General features: G+C 37.4%; 1 pseudogene; it reads left to right on the forward strand.

The window, feature by feature from the left end:
- LOC128661261 (zinc finger protein 208-like) overlaps positions 1–16,003 on the forward strand; it is a 1,066,060-nt pseudogene that overhangs the window by 35,130 nt on the left and 1,014,927 nt on the right.

Below are 16,003 nucleotides of genomic sequence, written 5' to 3' on the forward strand. Positions count from 1 at the left end.
CATGGCAAAAATAAAGCATTTTTGTCAAATGGTTTTTGTTTTATTATTAATTTAAAAAATTATCATTAACCAATTTTGAACAATTCAAAATGGCTGCCAAACCACCATGACCAATTGACTTCTCTTGAACAAATCTGAATATTGGTCATAAGATAACTCTATAAACCAAGTTTCACGTCTGTCTCATAAGCGGTTTCGGAGAAGAAGATTTTTTGTAGTTTTAAAAACAGCGCATACGAAACAAAATGCCGCCACACCTGTGTAATGTATGGCTTTCATATTACACACACTAATGCTCACCATAGACCTCTAGAATTTGCACAAGTTTCATGAAATTTGCAAATGTTTTATTCCACGAAGGCGACTGCGCAACTGCGAATTTTAACTGCAATATTGTGTTTAAGGGTTATGACTATGTCTATTCATGTGTCTATTACACTGTAATATTGTTAAACATTGTAAACCTAATGTCTAAAGTGCAAAAATACGCAATTAAATGGCAATAAAAAGGTTAATGTCTCACGGCAGCCATGTTTATTATTGAAAAATCGCAATTTAACATACGTGGTAGAGAGGACCTTGCAAGGAGCATATTTGCAAAAATTGCGCTTTATTGCACTAAGCGGTTTAAGAGAAGAAGAGGTTTATTAGATTTTCGCAAAATGCAAGATGGCTGCTACATCATGTGACCAAGGCACTTCTGTTGAGCAATGGCAAATCTAGGTAATAGCAAGCACTGAGCACAGCAAGTTTCAAAGTGTGTAACATTAGCAGTTCCAGAGCTAAAGATTATTAAGCAGTTCTCGAAAATTTGTCGCAAAAAACAATATGGCTGCGTAACCTTATGACCTATGAGTTCAATATTGCATGAGATGTAGCATTGCAAGTAGGCTGTACCAGCATACCTGATTCAAGAGTTTAAGCATAAGTAATTTGTGTTTTGTGAGCAATTGACTCAAAAGAGGAAGTATTGAATTACAAATAATTACGCTAAACTTAAAACCGATATTGCTGCCGCATCATGTGACTGATTCTCTCCTAATGAGCAATTGTGAATCTAGGTCACAATATAAGACAGTACAGCAAAATTTTCACAGTTCTTACAGAATCAGGTGCAGAGAAAATAGTTGGCTGCCCGATCATATAGAGACTTACAGCCTCCATATTATGCACAATAGTGTTCACCACTGATGTCAAAAAACAAACATGGCAAAAATAAAGCAGTTTTGTCATACGGTTTTTGTTTTATTATAAATTATTATATAATAGGTAAGAGGCGGCACTCACTGGTCTTTCCAAAGTTTACTTTAATAGAACAAAGTGAAGTTTCGGGGACACACTCTCCCCTTCCTCAGACAAGCTTGTCTGAGGAAGGGGAGTGTCCCCCCAAAACTTGTCTGAGGATGGGGAGTGTGTCCCCGAAACGTCATTTTGTTCTATTAAAGTACACTTTGGAAAGACCAGTGAGTGCCGCTCTTACCTATTGTAATTCAACCGTTGGCACCCTGGCGTTTGCTGTTGTGGTGAGAGTGCTCATTTTTTTATTTATATATACAGGTAGCCCTCAGTTTACGCCGGGGTTAGGCTTCCAGAAGGAATGGTTGTAAATCGAAACCGTTGTAAATTGAAACCCAGTTTATAATGTAAGTCAATGGGAAGTGAGGGGAGATAGGTTCCAGGCCCCTCTCAAATTGTCATAAGTAACACCTAATACATTATTTTAAATGCTTTGAAATGAAGACTTTAAATGCTAGACAGCATTATATAAGCTTAATAAAATAATCACACAACACAGAAACTATAATTAAACTAAGTTAAATGAACAAAAACATTTGCCTAAACAGGCATTATAAACCTAATAAAATAATCACACACACACAGACTCTCACTTGCATTTTTCTGCAAACAGTTCTTTCTATGCATTCCAGTCTGGACTGAGATATAGACAGGAAGATCTTGTTCCTTTGAAATCTGCTTAATAGCTCAGGTTTGGTTAAACGGATTATTTTCAGCTTGCTTGCTTTGCTGCAACACAAGGCGGACAGCTCCACCTACTGGCTATTTAATAATATGCACTGCTTCTCAATGCTTTTCATTAGCAGTCACATGACTGGAAAAAAAGGTTGTTATTCTGAAACGGGTGTATATATATATATATATGTGTGTGTGGTGTATATATGTGTGTGTGTGTGTATATATATATATATGGTGTGTGTGTATATATATGTTTGCTAGAAAGATTAGGAAAAAGAAACAGTACAGTTAGTTAACAAACAATAAAGGGACAAATGATTAATATTGAAATACTCAGCATTGTATCACATACTCTATGTATCTAATAACATATTAATATTATACGTCTGTTGCAACAAATTATGTTAGAATAACACTGTCCATCAATAAACACATAATATAAAGCTGTATCCTTAGATATTTGTAGGACACAACAGAACAATCTCTCACATTTAAATAAACAGTTTTGTTTCCTCCTTACTTATCCATATGATAATCACACCTGAGGGGGAGGCAGGAACTCTGTATTCATGTGACACCAGAGGGGACAAAGACATCTATATGAGAACAAAAGTCCGGTGTGACCCCTCTCATTGTCTCCCAACTGACAAGTTGTTCTCATGTGAGTCACACAGAGAAAGGTGACACTTCCCACATTAGTATAAATATCTGTGTAACATTCAGTGAATATCACAGGAGGAACCAGAGAGACTTCATACTTACAGAGCTTCTGCTAACGTAATGTGCAAACCCTGACAGGTAATCTTTATTAACAGCGCTCACACTGTTGTGTTTTATATAATGATGAGAAAATATGTTCTGTGTTTTGTTATGATAAAAGATAAAATATTTCACTTCATATAAGAAACTGAGTTTAAATAAAAAAACTCAACTGTACTTATTTAATATTGTTTTCTATATTTTTCATGCTGTGTTAATGAATTTAATGTTTAGTTATTTCATTTAAAAGGCTAATTTAATAGATAATGATTTATAGTTTTTGGTAAAATTAATGTTTTTTAGCAAGAACCAGGACAATATTTTTAAGCTTGAGGAGGTCTGTCCGATAATACATTTGTGGGGGTTGGTTCCTGTTATCCAATGAGCATCAGATTCTTTAAAGGGACACTAAACCCAATTTTTTTCTTTCATGATTCAGATAGAGGAATGCAGTTCTAAGCAACTTTCTATTTTACTCCTATTATCAATTTTTCTTCGTTCTTTTGCTATCTTTATTTGAAAAGAAGGCAATCTAAGCTAAGGAGCCAGCAATTTTGTGGTCCAGGCCACTGGACAGCACTTGTTTATTGGTGCTGTCCAATCAGCAAGGACAACCCAGGTTGTGAACCAAAAAATGGTCCGGCTTCTAAACTTACATTCTTGCTATTCAAATAAAGATAACAAGAGAATGAAGACAAATTGATTATAGGAGGTAAATTAGATAGTTGCTTAAAATTGCATGCTCTATCTGAATCATGCAAGAAAAAAAATTGGGTTCAGTGTCCCTTTAAGTATCAGCCAATTAGAATCCTGTATTTCCCTATAGGTTTTAGATTAACTGTAGAGCCCAGATAAACCATTTTCATTTAATATTAGTGTGAAGCTGCTATTTGCTACCAGTAATAAATATCACTCAGCTTATGGCCCTGTTTGTATCAGTCTCATCACTGATCTAATGATAAATATCTTGTGATCTGCATATTATTTTATTTCTAATGAGGTTATTTTATAATACATTTCTTATTTCTATTAGGCTGCACCTGTTTATCATCAGAACGTTATATCCCACTGATCTGTGACTGATTCTTGTTGTTAGTAAAGGACCTTAGTAACTGTATCTGCACCTTCAGCTGCTGCTGTTTATGTCACATGATCACAGGCTTAAAGGGACAGTGTCCTGTAAATTTTGTTTTTCCCTTAAAATAAAAAGAAACCCAAAATGTTTTTCATTATTTAAATAGAACATATCATTTCACCTAACTTTCCCAATTGACTCCTATTATATTTGCTTCATTCTCTAGGCATCCTTTATTGAAGCAGCAGCAATACGTTACTGGGAGCTAGCTGAGCACATACAGGTGAGCCAATGACAAGAGGCTTGTATGTGCCACTAATCAGCAGCTAGCGCACCCATAGTGCATTATTTTGCTTTGTCACAAGGTCCCCAAGGGAATAAAGCAGATTTGATAATAGATGGAAATTGGAAAGTTGTTTAAATTTGAATCATAAAAGTGTAATTGTGACTTTGCTGTCCCTTTAATGTGTTTCTAAAGACTTGTTTTACCGGTGTATAAAATAGTATAAAGTGTATGGGAAATGTCACCTTTAGCTTTATTTTATGTAAAATAACTGTTTGCTGTTATCTCATTATATTATCACTCTATGTAAACACAAATTCTTATATTTCTTAACTTTATCCAATATAACAATTGATATGAACATGTTAGGTGCCTATCTCTCACCCCCCCTTGCAGTGTGATTATTGGTCAACTCAGTATTGACCAAGAGAAGTTAAAGGACTGGGGGTGGAGCACATAACATGTCTGACAGTGAGAATTAGTAGGGAAGTACAATACCAATACTGCAGTATCCAATTTAACTTATATTTAAAGGCAAATTATATTTAACATTTCTTTCAGGAGAAAATATTGTTTCATATAAATGACAGAAAACAAAGATTATAATATATTGTAAAGTTATGATATGGCCCCACTAAATAGATTTTCTATCATAATGTTGTATAGATCTGGGAAGATTCATGTTTAAGGGTAATTATAACACTCACAGAGCTAACTGTACTAAATGCTTGGGCTGAATCAATAGCACATATGTAATAACCTAATCAGCTGATCTGTATCACATGAATTGTTATGTGTGGCCTTTAATTGATACCATACGTACAGGCTAATCAGAACCATTATTTCTTTCATGTAATTGGCAAGAGTCCATGAGCTAGTGACGTATGGGATATACATTCCTACCAGGAGGGGCAAAGTTTCCCAAACCTCAAAATGCCGTATAAATACCACCCTCACCACACCCACAATTCAGTTTTACAAATACTTTGCCTCCCATGGAGGTGGTGAGAGTAAGTTTGTGCTAGATTTCTATGTTGATATGCGCTTCGCAGCAGGCTGAAGCCCGGTTTTCCTCTCAGAGTGCAGTGAATGTCAGAGGGATGTGAAGAGAGTATTGCCTATTTGAATCCATGGTCTTCCTCTAGGGGATCTATTTCATAGGTTCTCTGTTATCGGTCGTAGAGATTTCTTCTCCTACCTCCCTTTTCAGATCAACGATATACTCTTATATACCATTACCTCTACTGATTCTCATTTCAGTACTGGGTTTGGCTATCTGCTATATGTAGATGAGTGTCTTAGGGTTAAGTAAGTCTTATTTCTATTCATGGAACTCAAAGCTATGGTTTGGCACTTTATATGTAAAGTTCTTAATATATGTGTTTAAACTTATAATTTGCCATGATTCAGGATAATCAGTATTCCTTCTTTCAGACTGTCAGTTTCATTTTTATGGGAAAATGCATATGAATTTTATTTTTTCTTACCTTAAAAAATTCACTTTTTTCTAAATTGCGGGCTGTTAGGCTCGCGGGTGCAGAAAATGCTTCTATTTATTGCGCCTTTTTTGGCGCAAGATTTTTTTGGCGCAAAAAATTCGTCATTTCCGGCGTCATAGTTGGCGCCAAGAAGTTTTTCACGTGATTGCGTCATTTTTTATGTATGTGTGTTTGCGGACGTTTTCTTGGCGCCAAAAAATATGAGCGTCATTTTTGGCGCAAAAATAATGTGGGCGTCATTCTTGCGCCATAGTTTTTTCACATTATTTCAGTCTCACTATTTAGTTGCTTCTGGTTTCTAGAGGCTTGTTTTTGTTTTGCATTTTTTCCCATTCCTGAAACTGCCATTTAAGGAATTTGATAATTTTGCTTTATATGTTGCTTTTTCTATTACATATTGCAAGATGTCACTACCTGACCCTGGATTCAGAATCTACTTCTGGAAAGACGCTGCCTGATGTCGGTTCTACCAAAGCTAAGTGCATTTGTTGTAAACTTTTGGTAACTGTTCCTCGGCTGTAGTTTTGTGTTAGTTGTCGTGATAAAACTAGTCAAACGCAGATATATTTCCATTAGTAATAATCCATTACCTGTTGTTGTTCCTTCAACATCTAATGTTCAGGATATTCCTGTTAATGTAAAAAAAAATTGTTTCTAATTCTATTCGGCAAGGCTCTGTCTGTTATTCCTCCTTCTAGTAAACGTAAGAGGGTTCTTTTAAAACTTATCATATTTCAGATGAATTTTTAAATGACCGCCATTATTCTGACTTATCTATTTCTGATGAGGGATCTATCTGGTTCAAGAAGATTCTGCCTCAGATATTGACACTGATAAATCTTCATATTTGTGTTAAGATGAGTTTATTCGTTCTTTACTTAAAGAAGTGTTGATTGCATTAGATATGGAGGACTCTAGTCCTCTTAATATTAAAACTAATAAGGCGTTAAATTCAGTTTTTAAACCTCATGTAGTTATTCCAGAAGTTTTTCCAGTTCCCGATGCTTTTTCAGAAGTAATTTCTAGGGAATGGAATAGTCTGGGTACTTCATTTACTCCTTCTCCAAGGTTTAAGAAATTGTACCCTTTGCCATCTGATAGATTAGAGTTTTGGGAGAAATTTCCCAAAGTTGATGGGGCTATCTCTACTCTTGCTAAACGTACTACTATTCCTACGACAGATAGTACTTCGTTTAAAGATCAGACCATAATGCTTATAGCATTGTTAAACTTCTTCAACATGCTAATAATTTTGTTTGTGATGCCATTTTCGATATCATTAGAATTGATGTCAGGTATATGTCTTTAGCTATTTTATGGCTTAAGTCTTGGAATGCAGATATGATTTCTTAGTCAATGTTGCTTTCTCTTTCTTTCCAAGGTAATAAATTATTTGGTTCTCAGTTAGATTCAATAATTTCAACTGTTACTGGGGGGAAGGGAGCCTTTTTGCTTCAGGACAAAAAATCTAAAGGTAAATATAGGGCTGCTAATCATTTTTGTTCCTTTCGTCAGAATAAGGAACAAAAGCCTGACCCTTCCCCTAAAGGAACAGTTTCCGTTAGGAAAACTTCTCCAGTCTGGAATAAATCCAAGCCTTTTAGAATGTCAAAACCAGCCCCCAAATCCGCATGAAGGTGCGGCCCTCATTCCAGCACAGCTGGTAGGGGGCAGGTTACGTTTTTTCAAAGATGTTTGGATCAATTCGATTCAAAGTCTTTGGATTCAGAATATTGTTTCACAAGGGTACAGAACAGGTTTCAAGGTAAGACCGCCTGTGAGAAGATTTTTTCTCTCACGCATTCCAGTAAACCTAGTAAAGGCATAAGCATTTCTGAAATGTGTTTCAGACCTGGAGTCAGCTGGGGTAATTGGTGCCAGTTCCAGGTCTGGAACGGGGCCTGGGGGTTTTATTAAAATCTGTTTCATTGTACCAAAGAAAGAGAATTCTTTCAGACCAGTTTCTGGATCTAAAAATATTGAATCGTTATGTAAGGATACCAACATTCAAATGGTGACTATAAGGACTATTCTGCCTTTTGTTCAGCAAGGGCATTATATGTCCACAATAGACTTAAAGGATGCATATCTTCATATTCCAATTCATCCGGACCACTATCAGTTCCTAAGATTCTCTTTTCTAGACAAGCATTACCAGTTTGTTGCTCTTCCTTTTGGCCTAGCAACAGCTCCAAGGATCTTTTCAAAGGTTCTTGGTGCCCTTCTCTCTGTAATCAGGGAGCAGGGTATTGTGGTATTTCCTTATTTGGACGATATTTTGGTACTTGCTCAGTCTTTACATTCTGCAGAATCTCACACGAATCAACTTGTGTTGTTTCTTCAAAGACATGGTTGGAGGATCAATTTACCAAAGAGTTCCCTTGATTCCTCAGACAAGGGTAACCTTTTTGGGTTTTCCAAATAGATTCAGTGTCCATGACTTTGTCTCTAACAGAAAAGAGACGTCTGAAATTGGTTTCAGCTTGTCGAAACCTTCAGTCTCAATCATTCCCTTCGGTAGCTTTGTGCATGGAAATTCTAGGTCTCATGACTGCTGCATCGGACGTGATCCCGTTTGCTTGTTTTCACATGAGACCTCTCCAGCTTTGTATGCTGAACCAATGCTGCAGGGATTATACAAAGATATCACAATTAATATCCTTAAATCCCAATGTTCGATCTTCTCTGACTTGGTGGTTGGATCATCATCGTTTAGTTTAAGGGGCCTCTTTTGTTCTTCCAACCTGGACTGTGATCTCAACAGATGCAAGTCTTTCAGGTTGGGAAGCTGTATGGGGATCTCTGACAGCGCAGGGGGTTTGGGAATCTCAGGAGGCGAGATTACCAATCAACATTTTGGAACTCCGTGTGATTTTCAGAGCTCTTCAGTTCTGGCTTCTTCTGAAGAGAGAATCGTTTATTTGTTTTCAGACAGACAATGTCACAACCGTGGCATATGTCAATCATCAAGGGGGGACTCACAGTCTTCAGGCTATGAAAGAAGTATCTCGGATACTTGTATGGGCGGAATCCAGCTCCTGTCTAATTTCTGTGGTTCACATCCCAGGTATAGACAATTGGGAAGCGGATTATCCGGGCGAATGGTCTCTTCACCCAGAGGTATTTCTTCAGATTGTTCAAATCTGGGGACTTCCAGAAATAGATCTGATGGCCTCTCATCTAAACAAGAACCTTCCCAGGTATCTGTCCAGATCCAGGGATCCTCAGGCGGAAGCGGTGGACGCGTTGTCACTTCCTTGGAATTATCAACCTGCTTATATCTTTCCGCCTCTAGTTCTTCTTCCAAAAGTGATTTCCAAAATCCTAATGGAGCGTTCGTTTGTACTGCTGGTGGCTCCAGCATGGCCACACAGGTTTTGGTATGCGGATCTCCTTCGGATGGCCAGTTGCCAACCTTGGACACTTCCGTTAAGGCCAGACCTTCTATCTCAAGGCCCATTTTTCCATCAGGATCTCAAATCATTAAATTTGAAGGTATGGGAGATTGAACGCTTAATACTTAGTCATAGAGGTTTCTCTGACTCAGTGATTAATACTATGTTACAGGCTCGTAAATCTGTGTCTAGAAAGATCTATTACCAAGTCTGGAAGGCTTACATTTCTTGGTGTTCATCACATAAATTCTCTTGGCATTCTTTAAGAATTCCTAGAATTTTACAGTTTCTTCAGGATGGTTTGGATAAGGGTTTGTCTGCAAGTTCCTTGAAAGGACAAATCTCTGCTCTTTCTGTTCTTTTTCACAGAAAGATTGCTAATCATCCTGATATTCATTGTTTTGTACAGGCTTTGGTTCGTATCAAGCCTGTCATTAAGTCAATCTCTCCTCCTTGGAGTCTTAATTTGGTTCTGAGGGCTTTACAGGCCCCTCCGTTTGAACCTATGCATTCTCTGGATATTAAATTACTTTCCTGGAAAGTTTTGTTCCTTTTGGCCATCTCTTCTGCTAGAAGAGTTTCTGAGTTATCTGCTCTTTCTTGTGAATCTCCTTTTCTGATTTTTCATCAGGATAAGGCGGTGTTGCGGACTTCATTTAATTTTTTACCTAAAGTTGTGAATTCTAACAACATTAGTAGAGAAATTGTTGTCCCTTCATTGTGTCCTAATCCTAAGAATTCTCTGGAGAGATCTTTACATTCTTTGGATGTAGTAAGAGCTTTGAAATATTATGTTGAAGCTACTAAAGATTTCAGTAAGACTTCTAGTCTATTTGTTATCTTTTCTGGTTCTAGAAAAGGTCAGAAGGCTTCTGCCATTTCTTTGGCGTCTTGGTTAAAGTCTTTGATTCATCATGCTTATGTGGAGTCGGGTAAATCCTCACCTCAAAGGATTACGGCTCATTCTACTAGGTCAGTTTCTACTTCCTGGGCTTTTAGGAATAAGCTTCCTGTTGATCAGATTTGCAAAGCAGCAACTTGGTCTTCTTTGCATACTTTTACTAAATTCTACAATTTTTATGTTTTTTCTTCTTCTGAAGCAGTTTTTGGTAGAAAAGTACTTCAGGCAGATGTTTCAGTTTGATTCTTCTGCTTATAATTTCAGTTTTTTTCATTTTAAGATTAAAACTTTTTGATTTGGGTTGTGGATTATTTTTTCAGCGGAATTGGCTGTCTTTATTTTATGCCTCCCTCTCTAGTGACTCTTGCGTGGAAGTTCCACATCTTGGGTATCTGCTATCCCATACGTCACTAGCTCATGGACTCTTGCCAATTACATGAAAGAAAACATAATTTATGTAAGAACTTACCTTATAAATTAATTTCTTTCATATTAGCAAGAGTCCATGAGGCCCACCCCTTTTTTGTGGTGGTTATGATTTTTTTGTATAAAGCACAATTATTCCAATTCCTTATTTGATGCTTCCGCTCCTTTCTTATCACCCCACTTCTTGGCTATTCATTAAACTGAATTGTGGGTGTGGTGAGGGGTGTATTTATAGGCATTTTGAGGTTTGGGAAACTTTGCCCCTCCTGGTAGGAATGTATATCCCATACGTCACTAGCTCATGGACTCTTGACAATATGAAAGAAATTAATTTATCAGGTAAGTTCTTACATAAATTATGTTTTATTATTATCTGTCTAAACCATTTACTATACTTTTTACAGACACGGCCAGAGCCCTGAGAGATATCAGGTATTGATGTAACTGGAGTGAATAAGGGAACTCTCTTCCTGAGCACAGACATTGGTGCCTGTTATCAGCATGAACTCATATGTGTTAGGTGAGTAAAATAGATATTATGCTGACTTTAATTACTGGGAAAATAGAATAGATCACTCATTAAACAAATATAAACTATTATATTTATATCTGCATCTTTTAATAACATTTGTGTCAGTGATGTTATAAAGAAGGAGCAACCCCCATTGGGCTGAGGAGAAGGGTAAAAAATACTACTCCCTCCTCTGTCCTTTTAGAGAGATCATGTCCAACAACTGCCTAACCTCACCCCCTGACCTGTTCAGTACTCAGAACACCTGCAACTCCTCCTTCCCCTGCCCTGACCTCACTCATGGAACACCCATAACTGCACTTATGCCTACCTTTTTCCCATGTGTGTAAAGCGCAGAACTCCCCTAGTGTTCCCCACAACAGAACCACCATTGATTTTTGTGTTTAATTTTACAGTGAGTATTATTAAACTAATACAGTTTTTGTCTGTTTATATAAATCAAACAACCACACCCTCTCAAAACATCTCACACTGATGACTAGTTTGTGATAATTAAGACCTCATGTTCTCACCCAACTGGTTGTGCATGAGCCAGGAGGACTGTATGTGCAGTTGCTTGTGCAATGTTAAATGAGGATGGCTGATGCTACCTCTCCTGCCCAGAATACAGATGTACTTGTTCCCTGGCTGAGAACATTATCCACACGCACCTTGTTTAATGCGGCCCTATAACTTGTTTTTATCAGTAATCAGTCATTTAGGTTACTATGATGTAGTAATGTTTACATTCTATGTCAACCTTTTTAATTTGTGATTTACGGCTAAATAAATTTAAAAATACAAAACGAAAGACATTTTTTTTATTGAGATTGATTATACAGTATTATAAAGAATAAACATTCTTATTTGTCCTTCCATTTTTTATGTAGATGAACACATGAATAGTTCATATCCATCCTTCACTACAGGAAGCATCAGAATGAAAAGGCATGAAAGGATTCACACCGGAGAAAAGCCTTTCACATGTACAGAGTGTGGAAAAAGTTTTACACAAAAGAATGATCTAAAAAAGCATGAAACGATTCACACCGGAGAAAAGGCTTTCACATGTACAGAGTGTGGAAAAAGTTTTATACAGATGAGTAATCTGAAACTCATGAAAGGATTCACACAGGGGGAAATCCATTCACATGTACAGAGTGTGGAAAAAGTTTTACACGAAAGAGTAGTCTGAAAATTCATGAAAGGAGCCACACAGGAAAAAAGCATTTCACATGTACAGTGTGTGGAAAAAGTTTTACACGAAAGAGTAGTCTGAAAACTCATGAAAGGAGTCACACAGGAGAAAAGCCTTTCACATGTACAGAGTGTGGAAAAGGATTTACAATTAAGATTTATCTGAAAACTCATGAAAAGATTCACACAGGAGAAAAGCCTTTCACATGTACAGAGTGTGGAAAAAGTTTTACACAAAAGAGTTATCTGAAAACTCATGAAAGGATTCACACAGGAGAAAAGCCTTTCACATGTACAGAGTGTGGAAAAAGTTTTACACAAAAGAGTTATCTGAAAACTCATGAAAGGATTCACACAGGAGAAAACCTTTTCACATGTACAGAGTGTGGAAAAAGATTTACACGAAAGAGTTATCTGAAAACTCATGAAAGGATTCACACAGGAGAAAAACTTTTCACGTGTACAGAGTGTGGAAAATGTTTTACACAAATGGATCATCTGAAAACTCATGAAAGGATTCACCGAGGAGAAAAAACTTTCACATGTACAGAGTGTGGAAAATGTTTTACAGTAAAAAGTAATCTGAAAACTCATGAAAGGATTCACACAGGGGAAAATCCATTCACATGTACAGAGTGTGGAAAACGTTTTACACGAAAGAGTAGTCTGAAAAGTCATGAAAGAAGTCACACAGGAGAAAATCCTTTCACATGTACAGAGTGTGGAAAAAGTTTTACACAAATAAATAGTCTGAAATATCATGAAGTTAGTCACACAGGAGAAAAGCCTTTCACGTGTACAGAGTGTGGAAAAAGTTTTACACAAAAGAGAGATCTGAAAACTCATGAAAGGAGTCACACAGGAGAAAAGCCTTTCACATGTACAGAGTGTGGAAAAAGTTTTACACAAATAAATAGTCTGAAATATCATGAAGTTAGTCACACAGGAGAAAAGCCTTTCATGTGTACAGAGTGTGGAAAAAGTTTTACACAAAAGAGTAATCTGAAAAGTCATGAAAGGATTCACACAGGAGAAAAGCCTTTCACATGTACAGAGTGTGGAAAAAGATTTACAATAAAGAGTTATCTGAAAACTCATGAAAGGATTCACACTGGAGAAAAGCCTTTCACATGTACAGAGTGTGGAAAAAGTTTTATACAAATGAGTAATCTGAAAACTCATGAAAGGATTCACACAGGAGAAAAGCCTTTCACATGTACAGAGCATGGAAAAAGTTTTACACAAATGAGTGATCTGAAAACTTGTGAAAGGTTTGTTCCATTGTGAATCCTTTCACATGTTTAGAAAGTAGGGATGCCACCTTTTGCCCAGCCGATTCCCTGGCACTTTGCAAATATATTTTACCATTTTTTGGTATGCCATTAAAGGATTGAGTGTTAGAATGTTTAATTTAATACACACACAACAACGATAGCTAGATATAGTCAGATATATTCAGTTTGGTAGACAGACTGAAAGAAAGGTATATACATAAACAGAGAAACAGAGACATATATATATATATATATATATATATATATATATATATATATATGTATGTGTGTGTGTGTGTAAATATATATATATATATATATATAGATATAAGAAAAACATTAGTAGATACAGACATAAACAGATGGATAGAAAATAGATAGGCATAAAAAGATAGACAGATATGTAAATAGATACAGACTAGTAGATAGTTACTTACATATAAACTGATTGAGCATCACTAGGGGGTGCGGTGGGTGCAGACTACACCCGGGTGACACCCTCCAAGGGGTGACATTACCACATCAATTTAACATTCATTAACATGACAGGTTTTTTTTTCCTAATGATGTGCTGGTGGCGGTGCCTTGTTAGAAAGAAGGGCCAAGGGGTCCACCATGCTAAGGCAGATGCAGGGGGTGTTCAGCACAGAGGCAGTGTCAGCAGGGGCCTGGGCTTCCCTAACTAAGCCTCAAGATTTAGTGACGTCATTATTGATGTACGGTGCTGTGCCACGCACAGGCTTTAACAGTCCTCCAGACTGTAACCCTCAGCCACCCACAGTGCCTCCTCCATTTGAAGAATTTTTGATTTATTTATGAGACACAATATCAGTAACCGGTACATACGTGATCATAATCAGTTTAATTTAAATGTCTACTATAACGTACATGTATACTGGGTATGTAATATGTGTGTCATGTGATCATAATCAGTTTAATGTAAATGGCTACTATAACCTACATGTATACTGGGTATGTAATATGTGTGTCATGTGATCATAATCAGTTTAATTTAAATGGCTACTATAACCACATGTATACTGGGTATGTAATATGTGTGTCATGTTCTGTAACTTGATATTATGTCTGTTAGATGTTTTCATGTTAGTTAGAAGCCACAAGAACTGATAATAGCACATACTGTATATATAAAGGGAACATTATATGTCTGATAAATCCCTTTGTATCAAGAGCACAAGTGTTAGGTATATTTATACCATTGTGTGCATATATCATGTAATGCTGCTGTTTACTATATAATGATATACAATGTTTTTTCATGCAAATAAAAAGTGATTGCAATCCAGACCAGTATTTTGTGTTTTTGTCTAATTAAAAACACAATATCACAGAATAATTAGGAAAACATCATCATCAAAGATAGAAGCCAAATCTGACAGTGAAAGTTAAATGCTGATAATTCAGATAGAGCAGCAATTTTACCCAACTTTCTAATTTACTTCTATTATCTAGACATGTGCACCGCTAAAAAATTCGGTTCGTTTTCGGTTCGGATCGATTCGGACTTTTAGAATTTCGTTTCGGATCGAATCTGATTCGGCAAAATTTGAATAAATTCGTTTCGGATTTATTCGGATCCGAATAAATTCGTTTCGGATTTATTCGGATTCGGCTGAATTCGGTTCTATTCCGTTCCGAAATTCGGTATGTTTTTACTACACTAACACCCATTTAGTACACTAAGTCACTAACACCCATAAACTACCTATGAACCACTAAACCGAGGCCCCCCCCACATCGCAAACCCTATAATAACATTATTTAACCCCTAATCTGCCGACCCGATATCGCCGCCGCCTACATTATAGCTATTAACCCCTAATCTGCTGTCCCTAACACCGCCGACCCCTACATTATAGTTATTAACCCCTAATCTGCCTCCCCCAACGTCGCCGCAATCTAACTACAAGTATTAACCCCTAATCTGCCGACCCGATATCGCGCCGCCTACATTATAGCTATTACCCCTAATCTGCGGTCCCTAACACCCCGCCGACCCCTACATTTATAGTTATTACCCCCTAATCTGCCTCCCCCAACGTCGCCGCAATCTAACTACAAGTATTAACCCCTAATCTGCCGACCCGATATCGCCGCCACCTACATTACAGCTATTAACCCCTAATCTGCTGTCCCTAACACCGCCGACCCCTACATTATAGTTATTAACCCCTAATCTGCCTCCCCCAACGTCGCCGCAATCTAACTACAAGTATTAACCCCTAATCTGCCGACCCATATCGCCGCCGCCCTACATTATAGCTATTAACCCCTAATCTGCTGTCCCTAACACCGCCGACCCCTACATTATAGTTATTAACCCCTAATCTGCCTCCCCCAACGTCGCCGCAATCTAACTATAAGTATTAACCCCTAATCTGCCGACCCGATATCGCCGCGCCTACATTATAGCTATTAACCCCTAATCTGCTGTCCCTAACACCGCCGACCCCTACATTATAGTTATTAACCCCTAATCTGCCTCCCCCAACGTCGCCGCAATCTAACTACAAGTATTAACCCCTAATCTGCCGACCCGATATCGCCGCCGCCTACATTATAGCTATTAACCCCTAATCTGCTGTCCCTAACACCGCCGACCCCTACATTATAGTTATTAACCCCTAATCTGCCTCCCCCAACGTCGCCGCAATCTAACTACAAGTATTAACCCCTAATCTGCCGACC

This window comes from Bombina bombina, chromosome 5, assembly GCF_027579735.1.
Source record: "Bombina bombina isolate aBomBom1 chromosome 5, aBomBom1.pri, whole genome shotgun sequence".
NCBI classification, from domain to species: domain Eukaryota; kingdom Metazoa; phylum Chordata; class Amphibia; order Anura; family Bombinatoridae; genus Bombina; species Bombina bombina.